At 37.0% G+C, this 23,081-nt stretch overlaps 1 protein-coding gene and 1 long non-coding RNA gene across 2 annotated transcripts in view; one reads left to right on the top strand and one right to left on the bottom strand.

Annotated features, from left to right (window-relative positions):
- Positions 1-23,081, bottom strand: part of LOC149224876 (putative disease resistance protein At5g47280) — a 220,850-nt gene that overhangs the window by 163,088 nt on the left and 34,681 nt on the right. The window lies entirely within an intron of this gene.
- LOC149224877 (uncharacterized) lies at positions 5,896-6,537 on the top strand. Its single transcript, XR_016249110.1, has 2 exons — positions 5,896-5,965; positions 6,154-6,537. It is a non-coding gene; the product is annotated as an uncharacterized LOC149224877 (long non-coding RNA).

The following is a 23,081-nucleotide window of genomic DNA, read 5'->3' as shown; positions in this document are numbered from 1 at the left end:
TGTGAATTTGCCCATAGATTTGCCGGAATTGATAGCCCATAACAAAAAGGAATTGAAGGCCAAGTATGGATGATTTTGGATTCCCTAAAGGACCATATGTTCCCTCATATGTCTGAGAAGAAGATGACAAACAAAATGTTAGATACCCTGATTAGTTTTTACTAGAGTCAAAACATAAATAGGAAGATGATATTGCAGAACAAACTTATTGTAGTGTTATTGAAACTAGGTTGGAATTGGTGGAATTAGTTGGTTTGATCGGTTTTGGCGTTGTTTGATGTTTCGAACCTATTAAGGCTAATTTGCTAAGGAATCGGTCGTTGATTTTGTATAGAAATAGCTAGTTTCATACAATATCTTATGACATGGCTAGAGTGCATCAAATTATTAGAGAATTATTTAGAAAGAAAGAAAAATATATAACCTTGGTGCCTTACTAAACCTAACCCTAGTAATTAATGGTAATATTAATTTTGAAAATAAAAGCTGATATTTTCCTTGCCTTTTTTGTCATTTTACTTAAATTTTTAACATTACCATTAATTGTTTAAGGATGTTTGAGAGTGGTTACATACTTTATAGTTGGTAGGATTTCATGATTGGTAACATTGCAATGTTTCCATTGGATTCCATCATGTATGATGGTATGGAAATGTCATTTAATCATTAGCACCAATCCTTCTATGTACCTTGGTGTTGGAAGCATTAATTGTTGAACTCATCAATCATGATCAGAAACTTTCTCTAATGTACTTCTAGACCACAGTCTAACTGACAATTCTGCCAGTCTACAGCTAGACCACATCCCTTCGGAAAACAGGGAAATGCAGCATGCAGGCCACTAAGCAGGTCAAGCTTGGTATAAGCAACACAATTTTTTATTGACCAACTGCTAGACTATTAGCCTAACTAAGAATTCTACCAGTTTACAGATGGACCACAACCCATTAGAAAATTCTAATGGTGCTTTTTATATTCAGAAATTTTCAATAGCCTGGGCATTTCAAGACCTCCTCCTTGTCTAAGCAGTGACCCGTTTATCAACCTAGTTCTATCGAACTTATGCGATCTCATTGGATCCTGACATGGAGTGTACTCGATATTATAGAACTCAAATGTCATGTCCTTTGAAGTCTCTTTGCCCCAAACTGCATAATGCGCTTCAAAAGAAGAAATTATCATAGTTAAAGAATTACAACCCACATTGGCCTTGCTCAATCTAGATGCTTTAAATGGTGGAGAACATGTATTCTAACACCCACCCAAGAGGCTGAAAAGAGTTCTAGTGCAGCAATAAATCAACTCTCAAATTTGTTTTAGTAATATGTTTTATTTATGGTTTTAGTTCCATTTGAGGAATCCACCGATAGTACATTTTGAATCAAGGTGTTTCATCCAAATAGTAATATTTCTTCATGTTTTTTGGAGCTTTGAATTGAAATTTCATACTTTGCTTCCTTGCTCGTTTTTTTATAATAACCAATATGCTTGTGGAATTTTACTTATTCATTTATTTATGTGCAAAAACAGATGGAGTTGTTTTATAAAATTGCTACTAGTGAAGCAAATTCTATCATTGGCGTGGTCAAGTGTCGAAAAGGTTGTACATTCGCTGAAATTTGTGATGAAATTGTGGATGATGAAATCGTTGGATACCCTTTTGATTTTATCTAGGATGGAACAGGTTTAAATCCAAAGCAAGAGAAAAAATGGAAAGTTTGTACAACATTTGTAGGCATCAAAAGCAAACTAGGCACAATTGATGTGGAAGAAGAGTGTTCAAATGTAGTGAAAACAATACCAATCTTTGAAAACATTGAAGTGAATGTGGAGGGACCTATGCATAAACAATCAAGAGTTGAAAATATGTCTTTGTCAGTGGAACAAGCCATAGTTGTTGATCCTAGTGTATTGGCATTTTGGGAAAAAAAAATGAAAAGTTTAATGGAAGAGTTTGTCAATGAGAAAATTACTCTCAAAGTATATTCAGAAAAGGAAGAATCTAAAATAAAGATCCATTGTGAAATTTGTGGCATTGATTATGGAACAGGTGATGTACCCTTGGCAGCACGAACAACATGCAACTTCAAAAACCATCATATGAAAACAAGGGTCCATCAACAACGCCTATCAATGCCAAGTGGTAGTGAAATTCCTTCATGTAACGAAGTACAACAGACAGTGATGGTTGGAGATCAATTTCATATTGATCAAGCAATCAAACTTCTAGATGATTTCAACAAGACACAAGAGCCTAATTTGTTCAAGGTGGTGGAAGCAACACTTGCAGACTATAAGGACATGAAAAAAATGAGAGTGGAATGTACATGATGCAATAAATGGTTTTGTTTAGTGTCGACAAGTGGTAATATTGTCAGTTCTCTAAATGAACACATGAAATCAAAGAAGCACACTGCTACTACTACAAATGAGGGTTCACATGAGGAGATTGGGTTGAGGAGTGGCATGGTTGGGAGACCCAAAAAGCCTACCAATGATAAGTCCCAATAAAGATTGACTAGGTTCTTGGTCCCATTATCACCATCAGTATTACATAGGGGTTCTACAAGTGCAAATCCTTCTACTTTAGGTATGTTAATTAACAACTTAGACTAAACTTGAATATGAATTTGTATATTATTTTATTTATCTTACTTCAAATTTATTTGTTTGTTGTCATCTTATTACAACGCAATTATCTCCCTTGTTACTACAATGTTGGGGATATTGGTATCCTTATATTGATAGAAATGGGGAGAGATTGGAAACAAAGGTCCTAATGGATGATCAAAGGGGTGGAAAATTATGGGCCATAGAGAAGCATACCAAGATCATGTTATGTTATGAGGGTATTGAATGTTGTATTGATGGTACATATAGGCATATTCATTGCCAGAGGGCTTTTGAAACAGAGATCCCATTTGATTCATTAACATGCAACTTTTGTAAGTTGGTTCCAGAATGTGATGACTTCAGGATGTGATCATATCGTGAATCAATGTGCACCAATAAAAGAAGTGAACAAGATACAAGAAAAGGTAGAAGACTCGACTATTTGACTCACAATGAATTGAAGAATGCCGCAAGGGTTACAAATGCTAACCATAGATCAACAATGCGATCTCTTTGGTGGGAGAGGACAAAGGTTGCTACACTGTCTATTAGAATGAGATCCCTAAAGGAAAAGTTGTTTGAATCGACAAAAAGGAAGGATTTCTTTACGTTTTGCAAGGGTGTGTGTGAGGCATATAATCAAGGAAAATTACAAGGTAAAGATGCAGTTTGGGAATTTGTCAAGGATATTTTTCATAATTTGATGCATGCAAAAGCAGGGAAAAGGTATAGTACATCCAAAAAATCCATTTATGAGATGATCAAGTTATGGAGAGGCCCTAGATTACATAGCTTTATTAGCTTGAATCTAGATGGTCCTTCAATATCTACGATTTTAAGGCAAGTTAGAAAGTCATTAGCATATATCTCAGGGGAGCACAAGCATATTTTTGAGGGAGTGAGAAAAGTTTATGCTTCTTATAAAGCCAAGCATGGTATAGATGGCCCAATTCCTGTATTTCTCGCTGAAGATGGAATAGTTATGAAAAAATATGTTAGGTGGGTAGAAAAAAGTGATACACTGGTGGGGTTTTGTGGTACAAAAGAAGAACATCAATGCCAATCACATTTCTTGGTGAGAGTTGGTGACAGAGCTATAGGCTATGAGATTATAACAGATTCTTTTAAGAACAATGTTATTGGCCATTACACACGTGTTATTATTGCAAACCATTACATGAAACGCTTCCTCGTTTGGTTGTGATTGTTCATCCAACATGCAATAGGTTCAATGCAAATTTTGTTTATCAGCAATGGGAAAAGGTAGAATCTACGTGGAAGAAACATGTGGAAAATAATTTGGGACCTATTGTTGGTCATTCCTCGGATGGGGATAGCAGAAGAAGACAACTTATGTTGAAGGATTATTTTTCAACATCAGGTCTTCGATATCAAATTCCTTGGGAAGGGTGGAGGCTAACCGGGTTGTACAATGGTTGCAATGTAACAGGATTGCATGACTAGATTACATCCACAATGGCAAAAAGCTAGTGAATCCTTTGTTTAGCGATCGACGAGAATTGGTTTTAGGAAATGATTACATAAGTTTTGGTCATGTCAGAATGGTTTATCACACTTTTAAAGTGGATAATCACAAGCTTAAGGGTGAAGATATAAAGAGGATGGATCGACAAAATTGGGGATCCGCACAACGCATTGCTTCAAAGCATGTTCAGAGGTGTTTGAAAGAGTTGAGAAGTACACCAAGTGGAAAGTTAGAGAGGACACTAGCGACAGAGACTTATCTAATGATTGTTGTTGACTACATTGACATCTTTATGTCTTATAGTTTGAGCCTTTGGGAAAGGGTGCAAAAGGCTTCACGAGTTCATCATTTCTTCACATTATGGTTATGTTGGGTACAGAAACAATCTCATACTAATGTCAACATAAATTTCATTAGTAGAGAAGCATATCAAGATGTGAAAATTTCTTGCCATTTTGTAGTTTTGTTGATGAGATTGTTTCAAGATTATTACTCTAACTTTCCATGTGTTTTGCACTTGAATGGGTTAGATGTATGTGAGAACTTCTTTAGTAAAGTTGGTGTGATGGTTGGAGTGGAGAGGGCCTATGATTTCACTGACTTGCTTCATGCTGTTGGAACCCTTAATAGAGTTGCTAAAGAAGAATCAAATCCCCAAGCGCTTCATTTTAATAAATCTCATAAGAAACAAGAAAGCATTTGCAATAGATTGTACCAAGAAACAATACAAAACATTGATATATTGTCGCAATATGATTCAATATCCACAAACGCTAAAATTGTAGAAGCCCTTAAGATTGGATTGAAGGATGCACAAGACATTTTATCAACTCTTGGAATGCAACCAGAAAATTACACTCAATCTTCTTGGTGGGTTAAACCATGGACAAAGGATCAAAATTATCCAACATTCCAAATTGTGGATGAAGTAGTTGATGCTTCTCCACCGAGTTGTTCCAACTCTATATTCCAATCTTCATCATCATTGGTACACAATGAAAGTGAATTGCAAATAATGGAAAGTGAGTGGAGACACGAGTTGGATGAAATTTTAGATTCCATTGATGAAAATGAAGCAAAACGATAAAAAGCCAATGGTGGATCTTGATGGTAAGGATATTTTTAAAGCATGTTTGGTTAGTTAGTTGAATGGACATCCAACATTATCAAAAGATAGGTTGACAAAAGTGAGAAATGGCTTCTACTTTAGACGAGATGGGAAGGCTCCACAAAAGGGTGTTTCAATTGGCTTTGGAATTGGATCAGATTGTGGGGTGTTGTTTGAAGGCAACTCAATTCCCCCCACTGAACGTATTGCAAGAAAAGGTGTTCGTCGAAGTATAAAACAAGATGTTTCTTGTGGAACGTGGTACATTGGAAGGGTTCAAAGAATAAGGAAGAAGGATGGTAATAGGGTGTTTGATTACCATAATGACATTGACCTTTTGGATAGATTAGAAGGCATCGAGCTTCAATTATGTTGGTATAGTAGAATAAAGGGGCAACGCATGTATAAGTATGATTTGACAGATCATGCTTTTGTACAACTTGAATCTGTTATAGCAATCACAAACTTATCATACAATGCTAGGAATGATACATACAAATTAGAAGAATGTGATTACAAAGTTTTTTCAGATTTTGTGAAAAATTTGAACAAGGTAGATTTTCAAAACATTCTACTTTCTCTTTCCTTATGTATTTCCATATGTTGGATCATTTATAAATAATTATTGGTTGTATTTTTGTTGATTTGTTCATATGAATCTGATGTTAATTTTGTACTTTTTGGTTTTAGGTTTAGTGAATAGTTCAAATGGTGAATGTTCGGGATAACTCAACTTTTTTTGCTACCTGCTTTTTTGTGTAAGTTTCTTTCACTAGTCATTCATCCTTTTGTAGTTGTGTTTCATTCAAATATTAATTTGGTCCCTCTAAAGTTGGTCCATTTAATCATGAAAAACAAGAAGAGGTGGTTCCTTTTTCATGAATATGTTTTGTGGATAAGTATGTGGTTCTTCTCACTAATGTTAACATTTTCCTTGAATTTTTAGATTAATGGTTCGCTTGCTAGAAAGGATATCAAGGATCTGATGGCACGAGCTTTAGTGATAATGGTTTCTGCTCACTCAAGTCAACTAATTTACACCATAGTAATGTCTAGCACATGAAGTGCATTTTATTTTGAATGTTTATGTGGTAGTTGGCTTTCCTATTTTTTAAATTGGACATATAAATCAGAGTCTGTAGTTCAAATGTGCCATCAGAGTCTTTTTGGAAGTATTTATGTTTTGGCCATACGCATGGGGTCTACAACAGTTAAATTGCATTTGGTTATTATTGTCAATTGAGTCCTCAATCATATTTTGGGCATTTCCTTTCAGTGCTTTCACTAAACGACATTAACATTAATTACTATCTGTAAAGGCTTTTGGACATGTGATGGTAGTTTGTTTTTAAATTATTTGCAACTTTATTGAGATATGTGCTTCTAGTAGATTGTTTGGGTGATGGCACTTTGCTTTCTTATTTTTGCCTACATTGATATACATGTGTTTGATGGGCCTTGCAATGTGTGCGTATGATCCAAGGGCTATTTTAAGGTGAATGGTATCTGATTTTTTGCAACTTTTGGATTGACAAGAATTTGATAGGGTGAATGGTATGAAAATTTTAATTGATTTTATTTTTCCAAAGAAAGAATGCATACGTTTCTATTTCATGGTTTGGAAAAGGAAAATACATAGCAAAGTGCTTATAGCATGACATATCACCTCCAAAAAGGAAAATAAGGCCACTTGGTGGCCACTTTTCACAAACTTTCATACAGAATATACCTATGATCTCTCCCGGGAACATAACTAGAAGAAAAAAATATGCGTTGTTGAGCGAGGCAGGTTGTCAATGGGAGGTGATGTAGAGCTAGTTCCCAGTTTTCTGTTGCTTATTGGTCTCTCCATTATCCCAGAATCTCCAAGATGGCTGGTAAGATTTTAGAATTCTTGAATTTATGTTTAAGGTCAAGATCGCACTCAGTTATGGCTTCCTTATCAGTTTTGGAGGGGTTTGATTGTTCAATAGTTACTGAATGCTTTGTGTTTGTATTTTCAGCAAACCAAAATTGGAATCGAAAATAGGGTGGCAAAGCCCAACAGGCCCATGGCTAGCAAAGGTATTTTATAGTATTTTGCTGTCCAGACTCCAAACCCCATACCAAAACCTAATATCAGCAAATATGTAGTACATCTTATTAGTGTTTTTTATATGAATACCAATGGCTCTATATGACTAGTGTAAAACAAAGATCAATTTGATATATGCATGCTTTGTGATGTACTGGTGACGCGAGCCGAAACGAGGCCTAGAAGGGTTTTATCAGACATTGGGAACCTAGGGTGCCATGCTTCAAAACCCAATGGGGGTGATGAGATCAAGCTAGAGTAAGCAGGCTTTTTCATTCCTAGAACATATGTATTTTTTTTTAATTTGCAAAACCCTTATGTAGTACTCATGTTTTATCAGCACATAGTGGAAACTTCAGTTTTATAAAGAAGTTTTGATTGTGAGCTTAGCCTCTCTGGTCAAGCATTTTTCTCTAGCCATATGCTTATTCAGGCATTTTAAACCCTCTTCTGGCGGGGGCTGATGAAGAAAAATGTGTATGTGACGCTTTGGGTGTGTAATTCTATGTCCACAGGAAATCTAGGAAGCAGAATCAACTTGTTGATAAGCAAATGCCAAGGTAGATTCAACTTCCCAATATGATGCTCTGGTCTTTTGCAGATATTTTGGGGTTTTTACCAATTAGAGTTAACAATTAGAATTGGGTGTGTAGGAGGTTTGGTGTCGATGTCAAGAATATGAGTGCTACAACAAAGTCATCGTCCATGGTATGTACATCATCCATGGTTGTATAAATTGTGTGTGATTAAACAATTGTCTGATTTATTTATCATATATCAATCCCCAGATGTTAGTATGCAGCATGAGGTGAATGATATGAGTTCACTACTACTGGGCTTTATACATTGGCCTCTATTTCAAATCGGTAACTGCGTGTGGATATATTGAGGTCAATAACAGGGCTCTTTGCTTGCCTGTTTAGTTGGGATGGTTTACATGTATTTATTTTACTTCCATTGGTTTTGTTTTACTTGCCCAACATTGACGAAGCAGATAATGAAAATCAACTTGTTGTAGTTGAATATGTTCAAGACATTTACCATTTCTATTGGTATACAGAGGTACGCCCCTTTTGTCATGGGAGCCTTGCAAATTGTTTTTGTTCTATTCAAAATAACAACATCTTGTCTTGGAAGAATACACTTCATTTAAACAATTTAATCAGACCTCATAAGATGACTATGTCCAAATTAACAACATCTCCATCTTATCAAACCTTTTAATCTTAGAGCCCTTCATCTTGACCCCTCAAGAAAAATCTCCCTCTTACTTTGATAAATGAGAGGGTTATCATCTGTAGGACAAATGTCATCAATAGCTGAATCATAGCTCCCTCATACTCAAATTGTATTCATAGGTCTGTCTTCAACCTGCTATTAATCCAAAGATAGTAGAGCCTTGCTATGTTTAATTTCCTGAGCTTCTCGTATGGTCTTCAAGGAAGCTCCAGACCAAAGAGGAACTTTTTGAAGAATCGACAAGGTTCTTCTTTAATCAGGAGAAGACATCTTTCTTGAGATGATTTCAACAAAGGCCATTCTTTTCCTAGCCGATCTTCAAGAATAAAAGCTTCAAAAGATGCATTTGACTGGTTTACAGCTTGATTGTGAACAATCCTGTAACACAGGCATCAACATATAAGGCCTACAACATATCACCACTGCTACTAGACTTGTAGCGATATCATACAAAATGGTGGGCTAAAAATAGAGCATAAATGATGTTGTGTTGCATGTACAAGGATGTCATTCATAGACAGTGCCACTGATATTGTATCTTTACTGCACAGGATACTATCCTTGATAGCTACAGATCTTCATACTTCCAGGACGACCCCATCATTACTCAATATACCAATATGGTCCATACAAGCATTGTTTTGTTAACAAGGCTTCTTAGTTTTATTCTAGAGATAATAGTAATACATGTCCAGTAGTAACTAATCTCAACATTTCCTTATACATATTCATCAGTGAAAACAAGTTGTGTCCTTGATCTGAATGTTTCAGCCTCTGACAGGTTCACCACAACATTCAGACGATGATGTGTATTAGTGATCAGTGTGGAAAAAGTCCCGAAAAAATCGGGATTTATTCCTAAAAACGCGATTTTTTCAGCGAAAGGATTAAATCGGCCGACTTTTTGACGACTTTTTAAGAAACGAAAAAATCGCGATTAAATCGAATTAATCCCGATTAAATCGGGAGTCGATCGAAAAAATCGGTTGGCATTAAAAAAATTATGTCCGCGGGCATAAAAAGCCGGAAATCGTTCGTTTTAGTTTTTCATTGTGTTTTGGCTTGTTCCGCTGTGGAGAATCGAGGGTTTCGACTGTGAAATTGTCGGTGTGCATTTGCAAGAGGAGCCCCCGCAAGCGTCCGCCGTCAAGGTATGCATTGCTCAGAGCCTCAGAGACTATATGCTGTTACAAATTAAATCCATGGCCCATTATCGGTTATCCAGATTCCAAATAAAATCGACAAAATATATAATATATATTATATATCACTGTTATGAGTTATCATTTAGGTTTATTTATTATTTATGTATATTATATATATATTTTAATTTATAACTGTTCAGCCGCCAGCGGCAGCCGCTCAGCGTTCACAACTTCACTGTGCCCACTGCCCATTATCGATTCCAGAATCCAAATAACAATTTAAAATTTTAATCGACAAAATATATATTATATATAAGTTTATAACTGTTATGTAATTGTATGTTACATTGTTATTATTTATATAACTGTTCAACTTCAAAACAGCGGCTGTTATGTAATATGTATGTTATTATTTAATATTTATGTAATATGTATGTTATATATTGATACCACCGCTGTATGTAATATGTATGTTATATATTGAGACTCTCCATGTATGTTATGTAATACTGTTATGTAATATGTATGTTATTATTTAATATTTATATAACTGTTCAAAACAGCCGCTCAGAGCCTCAGCGTTCACTGTGCCAGTGTGCCCATTATCCAAAATTCAAATAACAAATCGACCAAGTATATAGTTACTGTTATGTATATTTATTATTTAATATTTATGTCATTGTAATTTGTATATTATACAACTGTTCAGCCGCTCAACGTTCACTGTAGGTAGGCTGGCCGCTCACTGTAGGTTCACTGTATGTATATTTATTATTTAATATTTACTAATTTGTTTCTAAATTCTGAGTGCAATACAAATTGAAATTACTAATTATAATTTGCTGATTTGAATTTGTTTCAATTCTTTTTGTGCCCAGGTTTAAACTTTAAATTCCAGCTCAAAGTTTAAAACAAAATGCCGAGGATTTTGGATTCTATGTGGGAGTTTGGTGAGCCTGATGTTATACCTGAAACTGGGGGGGTCAATAGAATGTATTTGACTTGCAAATTGTGTGGAAAGCATATGTCAGGAGGCATCAACAGATTAAAATTCCATTTGGGGCAAATTCCAGGCCAAAATATTGAACTTTGCAAAAAGACAACTCCAGAAATCATCAGACGGGCCATTCAATCATTGATGGATAAAGAGGAAGGAAAAGACACCAGGGCAACACTAAGAAACCAACTTGTAGGGGGCTCAAGAGTGGGGGGAAGTGAGAGTGGCAATGTTTCTACAGCAGCATCACCTTCCTCACCCATGGGTACTCATCCTTCTATCTCATCTTTTTTTGTTCCTAGAACAACAGCTGGTTCACAACCTGGGATTAGATCATCAATGAAAAAAAAGGAAAAAGCAGAAGCTGACAAGTTGGTCAGTAGGTGTCTTCTATGGAGTGATGTTCCCTTCAACATTGCCAAGACAAACCCATTCTACCAGCCTATGTTTGATGATGTTGCTGTCGTTGGCCCGGGGTACAAAGCCCCCACCTTTGCAGAGTTGAGAGGGCCTCTTCTTCAAGATGAAAAGACTGAGTGCACTGCTAGATTGGCAGAGTTTAGGGCATCATGGGAGCACACTGGATGCACAGTCATGTCAGATGGTTCAACTGACCAGAAGGGTAGGACCCTTCTTAACTTCTTGGTTAGTTGTCCCAAGGGGACAATGTTTATGAAATCTGTTGATGCATCTTACCACATTAAAGATGCACGTTTATTATGTGAGTTGTTGGACCTCTTCATTCAGGAAGTAGGCCCAAGCAATGTTGTCCAAGTCATAACGAACAACGCTGCAAATTATGTTGCAGCTGGCAAGATGCTTATGGAGAGGTATCCTAACTTGTTTTGGACACCTTGTGCTGCTCATTGCATTGACTTGATGTTGGAGGATATAGGTAAAATTCCTACTGTGAGGGATATTGTTGAATCATCCAAGAGCATAACAAAATTTATTTATAATCATTCATCTGTGCTTAGCTTGATGAGAAAATTCACCAACAACAAAGAGTTGGTGCGGCCTGCCATTACACGATTTGCCACTTCTTTCATATCTCTTCAGTCTCTGTTGAATTCTATGTGGGAGGTGAAGAGCATGTTTCTCTCAGCGGATTGGCGTTCTTTATCTATTAGCCGCAAACCGGAGGGAGAGGGCATATGCAGACTAGTTTCATATGATCAGAGCTTTTGGGCAGGAGTAGAGGAGGTGTGTGCCATTTCAGAACCTTTGGTAAAGGTTCTTCGGTTGGTTGATGGAGAGAAGCCCGCAATGGGCTACTTGTATGAGGCCATGGATAGGGCCAAAGAAGCCATCCGTGCTTATTATGCAGATAAGGGAGACGAGGGGTTAGAGAAACAACAGGTCATATGGGGAGTGATTGATTAGCGATGGAACAATACCCTCCATCGCCCCATTCATGCTGCAGGTGTCTACCTCAACCCTGCATTTTCTTATGCTTGTGGTTTCAGATTTGATGCCGAGGTGATGGATGGATTCTTCACTTGTGTCGAGAGGATGGTGTCATCTGAGCAAGAACGTGAGGAGATTTCTAAAGAAATGGAGGTCTATAGGATGGGAGGTGGCACATTTGGTTTTGACATGGCTATTAAGAATAGGACGACCAAAATGCCAGGTAAGTTTCAGTTTGTTTCAAATTTTCAAGTTTAGAATTTCAATGTTTTTTTTTATGTTTCTCATTTTTCTTTTAACTTGTAGATGCTTGGTGGACAAGCTATGGTGCCAGAGTACCACATCTCCAAAAGCTTGCCATTCGAGTGCTCAGCCAAACATGCAGTTCCTCTGGGTGTGAGCGCAACTGGAGTGTATTTGACAAAATACACTCCAAAAAGCGCAACAGGTAAAAACTAAAAAGATTTCAAATTAAATTTTTTGAATTCATTTGATTAATTTTAATATTTAAATTTTCTAAGTACTAATTTACAATCTATGACCCTAATACAGATTGGAATCCAAACGCCTCAATGACATGGTATATGTCTACTACAATCTTCGATTGTGGGTGAGACAGCTTCAGAAACCTACTGATGTGGAAGCCATCTCATTGGACAATATTGATACCACCGCTGCATGGAGAGTCGAGACTGAGAGGCCAATCTTGGACACAATCCCGGATTGGTTAGGTGTGGATCTAGAGGATGTAGCAGTTGCAGAGGAGGGAGAGCTAGAGATAGAGGAGGAGGAGGCGGAGCAACATCAGGGTCAGGAGGCAGTAGCAGAGCTGGATGAGGATGTTGAGGAGGTGACACCATCTAGGGTGGGCAGCAGCAGCGGCAGCGTAGCACAGAGGCCACCTCTTCCATCAGCTTCTAGAGGACGATTGAGTCCATTTCCTTTTGTATCCGCAGGGGCAGGGTCTTCTTCCTCTAGAGGAAAAGGCAAAGCCATTCCCTATTCCCGTAAAAGGGGAAGAGGATCTCAGTGACTGATTAGTGATTACTTGATGACTTTTAGATGACTCATGATGTACATTTATTATATTTTTTGTTGATATTTTGACTCTTGAGAGTTGAAACTCAGACAGGACTCAAAATTCAGGAGTGGATTCACTATTTTGATATGTGATGCAGCACTAGACTTCATATACATATTATATATTAGCTTTCTTTACATGTTTATGTGGAAATGCATTTATTTGATGTTGTGGATACTCTAGATGTTAAAAAAAATTAAAAAAAATGAATAATTTTGTGTTTTTTTAATTTTGCCGACTTTTTCGAAAAACTCCCGACTTTGCCGAGTTTTTCAACTTTTGGACCCTTGCCGAATTAATCCCGACTTCGACTTTTTCCACATTGTTAGTGATACAACTTAACAACAAGAGCGGAACCCTTTTCTACTTATTAATGATTCCATGACAACTTCTACACTTAGTCAATTTTCAACCTGAATCTTAAACATATCTTCATAAAACTGTCCTAATTAAGTTGTCACTTATATGATTTCAAAATGACTTTCCACCAAGCTAATACCTTTGCTCTTGGAGATGTTCCATTCTTGGCTTTAAATGATTTCAATAATTCAAGAGAGAGAAGGTCAAGTAGATTTGACAACCAAGAGCCATGTTTCACAATATGATAAGGCATTTGATCTTGAGGAAAATGATACTATAATTTGATATCAAGGTCAGAGATAGGATAAGGTTGTCAAGGCGTCGAATATGAGATGTAATAGAATTCCTTACATTTCTGTTTGCTTCAAATTCAATCTTCAAATCTGAAACTCTTAGCACAAAATATGGTTGCCTTACTTACCAACAAGAAAACTTAGTAGGTCAAGCTTTTAAGCATACCCCAGAATTCTTGTGGGGAAGTTAATTTTTTATTTCAATGAGTCAAGATACCTTCAAGAAGAGCATCAATCAAACGTTGCCAGGATTACATCATCATTAGAGATCAAGATTCTTAAATCAAGTTCAGAGCAAGGTCACTCAAAACCTTAGAGTTGGTATTAAGAATAAAGGACGTATTGCCTCGACATATCAAGTGATCAATACACCTCCCATAATGACTTCACAGACCTAACGGATTATGTCGATAACATATATATACATATATCCCCAAACAACTGTTGCAAAAGTTAGAGCAATACAATCATTGATTATCTAATATTGCTCCTTGATCTGAAAAATTTCCCAGAAAGTATGCCGCATAGGATAATCAAGGTTGATCCTTATATTCAGAATTGTCAACAAACTCTCAGCAAATATCCAGTACTCATGCTCAAACTAGGTTGTCTTCAATATACCCTTTAACAACTTGACTTTAAATGCTCAGTGATATGCAATGAAGCAAAAAGGGATGAGATGGATGTGAAACCATAGCTATCATCTGAAACGTTCCAGGGATCTGAGAATCTCAAAGAGAAATTATTCTTTTAAGAATGATACAGTCCTCTAAAATGAGGGTTGTAATACTTCAATCAAGCATCTACAAAGGTTCGGCCCATCTCCCAGGATCATAGAAGATTTCAATCTTTAAGTATATCCTCCTATATGCTGGAGATTTCTATACTACAATTATGAATACTGGTTAGGGCACAAACACAGTGAGCTTCAAGTGTTGATGGTAATCCTAGTCCCAGGTTAGGGCTCTCAGCTTCAGTCCTCATTCTCCTCTCCCTCAATCACTGTGATTATCCATAGAAGACACCCAATCACTGATTTAGAGCTTGGTAGCTCCTCCTCAACGAATCTTGAAACTGTCCCAAACTACATGGAAGAATTCTGACCTGTCTACACTCAAACCTGGGCATATGTGTCCTAGAGAGGACTTATACATGCCTTCATACCCACCGAATAGTCTTAGCAACAAGCTACTGTAGCAACTCTATTCTTGCAGCTTGTAACAAAGATAAACCTCACCAAATAGCACAAAAAAACATCCAACTATTCCTTTGACAGCGGCTATATTCAATGGGACATCTGTACCCAAAATTAAGTGATACGCTCAATGTTGCACGAAGCGGGGACGAAGCAGGGACATTTTTTGGAAGCGGGGACGTCGAAGCGTCATTTTCCAAAAATCTAGGAAGCGAAGCGTCTGCTATATATATATATATATATATATATATATATATATTTATTTATTTATATTTTTTTGCATTTATACTCAAAACAAACATCCCAAATACCAAATTAGTTGTAGAAGACATGAAAACATGCATATTTTTGCATAAATCAAGATAGATATAACATCCATTGTACATTAATGATTAATTATTCAAGCATCAACCATCTAGAATCTAGATTCTTCTCCTCTTGTCTAGCCTTTGCCTCTACCTCGATTGTCTAGGGATATTAGTCAACATTGCCCAATTTTGATCAAACTACCTAATTCAAGACTTAAAATATGGTAGAAAAAGCTTAACATGCTTGATCGATGATTTTGACTTGATTGAAAGGTAATTTTTTGCTAAGGGCGTGCCGCGTGACAAAGGAGTTCAACAATTAACACCACCAACACTAGGGTACATATAGGGTTTGGTGCTCTTGATTAAATGCTAATCGCATACCTTCATACTTGATATAATCTAATGAAATGCCACAATCCCATTGATCTTGAATTCCTGAAAACTGTTAAGTCTGCTGAATTTTGAATAGGATATGAAATTCTATTTTCTCCATATGAAGTCCAATGAGGTTGGAACCACTCTCAAACATCCTAAGTCATTTCACGGTAATGTAAAAAATTTAAGTAAAAGGATGAAAATGAAAAATAAAGGAGAATGTCACTTTTACTTTAAGAATTTAACATTATCATGAGGGAGCATCTGCTATATTTATATTTTTTTTATATTTTTTTTTGCCTTCATTCCTCACCCTAACCCAAGGTGGACCCACCCCCAACAAGCAAACTCACCTAAAATTAAAAGAAAATTTGGAAAAAAACGATTTTCTAAACGCTTTTCCAGAATCGTACGGAAGCGTACGGGAAGCATGCGCTTCTCCCTCCGAAGCGCCACGCTTCGTACTGCCAAAGCACCGTATGAAGTGCGCTTCCGAGCCACGCTTCGGAAAATTCCAGGAAACGGAAAAATCAGGCAGAAGCTCGCTTCCGCCGAAGCTTCCTAGATGCTTCCGCACGGGACACGCTTCCGGGCTTGGAACCGCCGTGGGGGGGGGGGCTTCGTGCAACATTGGATACGCTGCCCAGACAAACCTCCTATCCTCCACGCATGGAGCCACATACCTGCAGCTCTTTCTCCCAAGAAAACTATAGAATGCAATTGTTAATAGTTTATTCTGCCATATAAACTGCTTTTTTTCTCAGTGTCGTATATTCTTCTACCTATCTCCTTCCTTGCATGTCAGTCATATCAATCCATGATCAGTATTCTTGCTAAACTTGCACATTTCTCTTGTACCCTGCATTTTTTAACTTGTATTGGATGTGTGATGTGGAATGTGAGACAAGTAGCAAAACTGTGTTGGGCTTTCCAATTTATGGCCAAAATTTATTTGAATTGTGAACAACTAAGTCATGCAATAATTGCTCAACGGAGTCCTGAAATATATTATCACACTGTTTGGTATGGAGTCATGAAATATATTATCACATTGTTTAGTATAGAGAGAAATTTGTTTGTTTCAAGTGTTGCCGAGTTACTATGCTTAAGCTTCCTGCTAGGTGTAGCAGAATCACACAAATTTTCTTGCTTACCATCTATAAGTATATTGGTGTGTCTTCCACCAAAGAGATTTAATCCCTATAGCAGTCACGTAAATTTTCTTACAATCCATTGTAATATTGTCACACAATAATACCTCACAGAGTCACGCAATATACCGTTTGGTATAAGATGAAAAATTTGCTATTAGCAATAGCCGAGTTACTATGTTCAGGCTTCCTGTTAAGTATAGTTGAGTCAGGCAAATCTCAATGGCCAGTCGTGGTTGTCCATATTCGATTCCACAAGGCAATTCATTCTTTCCATCATATCATGAGTGAATTATTAGTTTCTTTGACTTTTCTTGATATCAAAACATTGTTTATGATGTAAAGAATACTAAATCTTACATTTTTTAACTTGTATTGGATGTGTGATTGCAGGGTATATTTTTCACAAAAATCTTCCACCCTAATATTGCAAGCAATGGAGAGATATGTGTCAATACTCTGAAGAAGGATTGGAATCTAACCCTTGGACTATAACACATTCTTCTTGTATGTGTTCAACCACTTATCAATTTATCTTATTTATGGGTATGATGTGATTATGTTACAAGAGATACAATGTGCTTATGTTATAAACAAAATATATTTATATGGGTTTATTTTGCAGGCTCTATACAAGCATTCATGCTTTGAAGCCCAAATTGAAGAGTAAAGTGGCAATTTCAGAGTCTATTGCTTTAAATGAAGGCCCAAGAAATACCCTCGTGACCTCTCCTACCCCACTTCTACCATTCCAAACAAATATGAGAATAATATTCAAGATCCAAGCATAAATGTTGCTTCAACAGAAGCTATAGGAGTTGGTGCATCAACATTTCACAAGAAGAAGGATCTAGCTTCTACCAGAGTGCACATTGATAAGAAAAAGCTAGATTCAATTTAGGAGGGCATGGTAGATTCTGAATTGTATGATATGTACTTTTCAACTATAACAGATGAATATTCTAACACTAGGCTTTGTAATGTGTCTTAACAGTGGTATTAGGTTTTTCACAATAGTCATAGGTTTTCTCTAGTGCTTTTACAAAGCTTTTTCTAACCAGTGCTTAACAAGCTGACTTGGCTCTAGGTCTATGGAGTTGTTTCATAGATTCAATTTATTCTAGCATGATGATATGCAGGTGTTTGTTGTAGCATGGTTTCTTTTGGACTATAGAGGCCATCTACAACCCCTTTGTTGATGCGTTTCTAGTTCAAAGATAGATTGCAGTCAGTGTTATTTTGGTTATATGCACCTTTACTTGTTATATATATGAGAAACTTTGCATATTTGTGTATAACAGTTTAGATTCATATTGATGTACATAAATATTTACATTTTTTTGAAAAAAATGAATATTTATGTAATTTTTGGTTCACTGGTCTTTTGGTTTGGTTTTTCTCCGATTATCAATTTTGGGGTCAACTGGTTTGATGACTGGTCTAGTGCTGATAACATTGGTTCACTGTCCATTGATCATTTTTAGTTTTAACTTTTGAGTCTTGATTTTTGATACTAATGACCTTAGACCAAGTCTTTGACTCATCACCTTTTACTATTTCTGAGTTTGAGTAATTTCAATTTACTAGTCTAGTATTTAGACTTTAGTATCTACTATTGAATCATTTATGATGTGTGAATCAATATATTTCATTATTGAATTTAAATTTGAATCATGTTTATAACACACACACACATATCCTGACATCCCCCTATCCCCTTGAATTTTCCTAAAATTTGGGGGTGCTCCCACATGTTCCCCTTGTGTGTCTCCCCATTCCCACGTCCCCCTATCTTGGAAACTAGGTGGAACATTAGTTGTAATTGCTTGATATTTGTTCACTGAATGAATGCTACCTCTTGGGTATGACTCTATAGTATTGATTTTAGTGTCATGGTTGAGTGTATTGGTTGATGGGAGATGTTGTTGATGATGCCACTTTGAGTTTAGAGACCCAACCTTTATGACAAGCTTCATAGGTGGAATCCTGAGTTTTATAAGAAGGCTAAATAATTAGTCTTCATAGAACATCTGAAAATGAAATCTAAAATGTTCACCACTACACTCATGCTCTTGTAAGTTTGGTCGAGGGGTCAATCCTGACTCTTGAGCATTGCAGGAGTGTTACATTACTCCTTAGGCTCACCCAAGAATTCTATCAATCTTCCTCAGACTTCATTCTTGAGTTAAGCATAGATCTGGGCAAAATAGCTATGGCAATGTATTGTGGATTGGCTGGAATAGTGAAATCTTTGATCTCTACCTTATGGAATCCTCATATCCTATCTAAGTAGAATCTTGAAGGTTTTTGTTCTACTCTTGGAGTGCAGAATTTAAATATGACCATTTATATGCTTATGGGCCAACTCCTCAATGTTTAGATGAGGAATTATTATTATGAATTATCTTCGGTAAAATAGACCTTGGAAATTTGAAATTGACATCCATAGGCCATATTTGGGTTAGCTTGAAAATATGAAATCAGCGTGCCTAATTAAGTTTGGTAGTATACATATATATCTATATATATGTGTGTGTGTGTGTGTGTGTGTGTGTGTGTATTCAAATTGGGATGAAAATCCAAGTCCAATCCTTTTTGGGACAACATGTATGTTCACCTCTCATGTATATATAGGTTTTCTTCTCTGACAAAATACACACACATGCAGCCTGGAAAACTGTAGTTGATGGGCCATGAGTTGGAGTGCAGGTTGGTCATGGAAGATTGGATGTGTTCTCATCCAAGGCTTGCAAGCATAATTATGTATGTATCCTTAAGCTAAGGGAGAGCATCCCATTACAACAATAATGTAAGGGGTGTTAGCACAAGAACTTCATGGGTGAAATACAAATTTGTACACAGGCTTGAGGGCTTGTAAGTATTTCTTTGGTCTTGCTACAGGTTGGCTATGTATGTACTTACATAGCTAAATAGGCCATCATATCATGGAACTTCTCACTCAAAAAGGAATAAGAGTCACACCAAACCTCTTTCTCCTCGTCAGAGTATCTAATAGAGACTATTCTGTGACGGTTTTGGAGGCTTTTCGTGGGCTTTTCTTTTGGTCAAAATTGGGCATCACCCAGACCTGGAAATGAATTTGCATTGTGGGAGTCTACTTCCAATGCTCTTATGCCCCTGGATCTGAAGCAAATAAACAAGCTTAGTATGCAATTGAGATTAAGCTCTCTTTAGCCCTGCTCATGATCCTTTGTAGCTCTTGGGGAAGCAAATAAACAAGTTTAGAATGCAATTGAGAGTAAGCTCTCTATAGTCCTGCTTATGATCCTTTGTAGCTCTAGGTGATTGTATCTGTAGTAGATTTTAGTCGTTGATAGGTTAATTCAGGTCTTGGAAATCTAATGTCATTAAAGACTTTGCCTTGACTACCACCTTATCCAATGACTGGAACTTGCTATGCTCAATCCTAGAATTGCCTGAGTTGATTTATGATATGGTGGATTAGTGAAGGAATTTTCCTATAGGTGTTAAAGTTTCATGGCCAATAAGGATTTTTCCTCTCAAATTGGTATCAAAACGAATTTTGTGTGCCTTAGACCATTAAATGCCACAAATCATAGTGAGATGTGCTTGAGTGTGGGTTAAGTAATTGCATTGTGGGAGAACTAATATGCATTTACAATGTCTATCAAAAGAAGAAAGGTGCAACTAATATGCATTTACAATGTATATCAAAAGAAGAAAGGTGCATTGTAGAATGCATGTGGTGTCATAAGAGAGGCATCATGTCACTATATCAGGGATATAAAAATAAAAGGGTATAAAAAATGTGAATAAAAAAATGGATACATACAATATTTAGTGAAAATAGGGGTTTTATAAATTGGGAAGGTGTATTGGATTTATATTGGTAGGGGGTTAAATAATGTGATTTTTAAAAGTATTTTCCAATATGTAGTCAAATTAAGGGTATTGTTTAGTATGCCACGAACGCACGTGCTATGTCAAAGGTTCAGCGAGTGAAGCCCCCATGGCCCATCTGTTATGATTGTATGTTTGAAGGTGGGCCTTCAAACCCCAAACGTATGGTTTTTCATCGTGTGATTGGGTATTTGTGTTTATTTATCTTGGACACTTTTGGGCATGGATTAGTGGGGGGATTCGGCGAAAACAATGGACTAGGTCTGTACTCTTGTCTCCTCTACCCCTTTTGGTGGTTAACCTTGTATTCTCGTCCAGTGGGATCTTCTTTACTGGCTACTAGGCTTTAGGGATGACACTACATGGAAAACCATGATTTTGGTTGCATAGTACCCATCCTCGACACCATATATATCATACCCCTCCGTTCATTACAACCCTATTCATCATATCTCCCACCCAGGTCCACATTTGTCCGTTGTGTCCACAAGGAGTTAGCCTTCCCCCTCCCCTTATCCACACCTTGGGTCGGGCCTAGAATGATGCCCCGAAGGTTGATGTAGCTAAAAACAAAAGAAAAAGCATATTTGGCCACTCTCAACAAGAAATTGTACCATAAAATGAAAAAGACGACTATGACATACGCATTTTGCACATAGGCAAAAGCCAAACATGAGCTCTGCCCCCTATCATTATGGCCATCACCCTGGTTCCTAAGGCCCTATATGAGTCCCTTCCATCATAAAGGAATCCATGATTATCCCAACCCCTAGTTGGCGATGAACTACCCTACCAAGAGAGGGGGATTCACTACTATATCCCACACATCATGCTCTCATCCCCTGGAAGCTCGAGCAATTATAAAAGAAAGATCAATAAAAGGCAAAGGGCATATGAAGAAGGGTGGAAAAACAAAGTTCAGGGTAACTCATGTACCACGATTGCTCCCTCCTACAATCATATACCCAAGTGTGGTCTTTCCCTATTTTAGCTACCCTTGTACCATGGTATGTGGCCCGAAGCATCCCCTTCATGCCCCACTCCATTCTATCAAATATAACACATGCCACCTACCATTTGATGGATGTACCGTGGACATGTCACCCTCATTGATCGCTATGTTTGGAGCCTATTCTCTCACATTGGCACACTTTGGACTCCACTAGGCCTCCTCAGTAGCCCAACGACTCATTGTATCTATTATTTTTCCCTCTTGAGAGGCTTTATCTTTGTATTATTGAGTTATCTTGGTGGACTTGTCACCAAGTTATGTCACTATTGTACATTATTTTATTATTTGGGGCTTAATTAGGCCAATTACGCTATTCAAACCACCTTGTGGATAATTTGTATAAATAGATGAGAGGCTCATTCATTCCTCTCATCATCACTTGGATTGGATTAGTATCTCTTGAGATTTTCGCACTTGTTCTCTTGGACGAAATTTGGAGTTTCTTGATGCACTATGATGTTTGGATTTTCGCTATTGTCTTTGGAGCTTCTATTTATGTGAAATTAATGATTGGATATAATATCTCTCTCTTGTAAGTAAAATTTAATGCTATTTCATTTCTTACTTGTCTAATGCATGAGATATTTTTATCATTGTTCTTGTATGGGCCAAATGTAATGCGAAATTCTTCTTCAAGCCTCAAATAATTGATATATTGCATGTGTTTTCATTTAGAGGGAGGGTGAATGTTCCTAGAGACACCCTAATAGATTAACAAGCCTTGAAACTTCATCTATTTTGCAAGCCCAAGTATAAATCTCTAATGACCTAGTTGTTGCACTAGCAAAGGTCAATTAGGGCTCCTTAAGATATGGAAATTCTCGATCTAGGTGTATCTTGACTCCTTTAGCCCAAAGAGACAAGAAATTGATCCTCGCTTTTCTTTGGTGATCAAAATAACCCTTTTTTCTTTTGTTCTCCCAATTCTAGGCCTAACCCAAGAAGGCTTCCTAGGGCATCACAAGAAATCATTTGTGGCCATCAAAAACCCTTGAAATTCGGTCTAGAATTGCGTTGGGGCCTTCTCAAGGGGTCCTCCAATTTTGAGCTCAATCCGACAATGGAATCCTGAGATATTGCAAGACCTAGCTTGAAGGCCATTCTTCTCCTTAGGTCCCCTTGGGTTAGTTTCTTCATTTGGGTCATTACATTTAAACTCCAAGAGAAAATTATTCCTTTGATCCTATTCTCCTCCCAAACCTAGTGAAGCCCATCTATTGATGATCATCCCCACATCCTTAACCTAGTTTGGGTCCACTAGGGTTCTTTGTGGTCCCGCAACTTTTTGATTCAAATTTCACAAGGATTACATAGAAACCTTTTCTCCTTAAGGATTCTTAGGTCTAGGATAC

Source organism: Pinus tabuliformis, chromosome Q, assembly GCF_031772625.1.
Source record: "Pinus tabuliformis cultivar Carrire ecotype Pingquan chromosome Q, CPIR1, whole genome shotgun sequence".
Taxonomy (NCBI): domain Eukaryota; kingdom Viridiplantae; phylum Streptophyta; class Pinopsida; order Pinales; family Pinaceae; genus Pinus; species Pinus tabuliformis.
The sequence above is the reverse complement of the archived record's forward strand: the minus strand, read 5'-3'. Positions and strand labels throughout refer to the sequence as shown.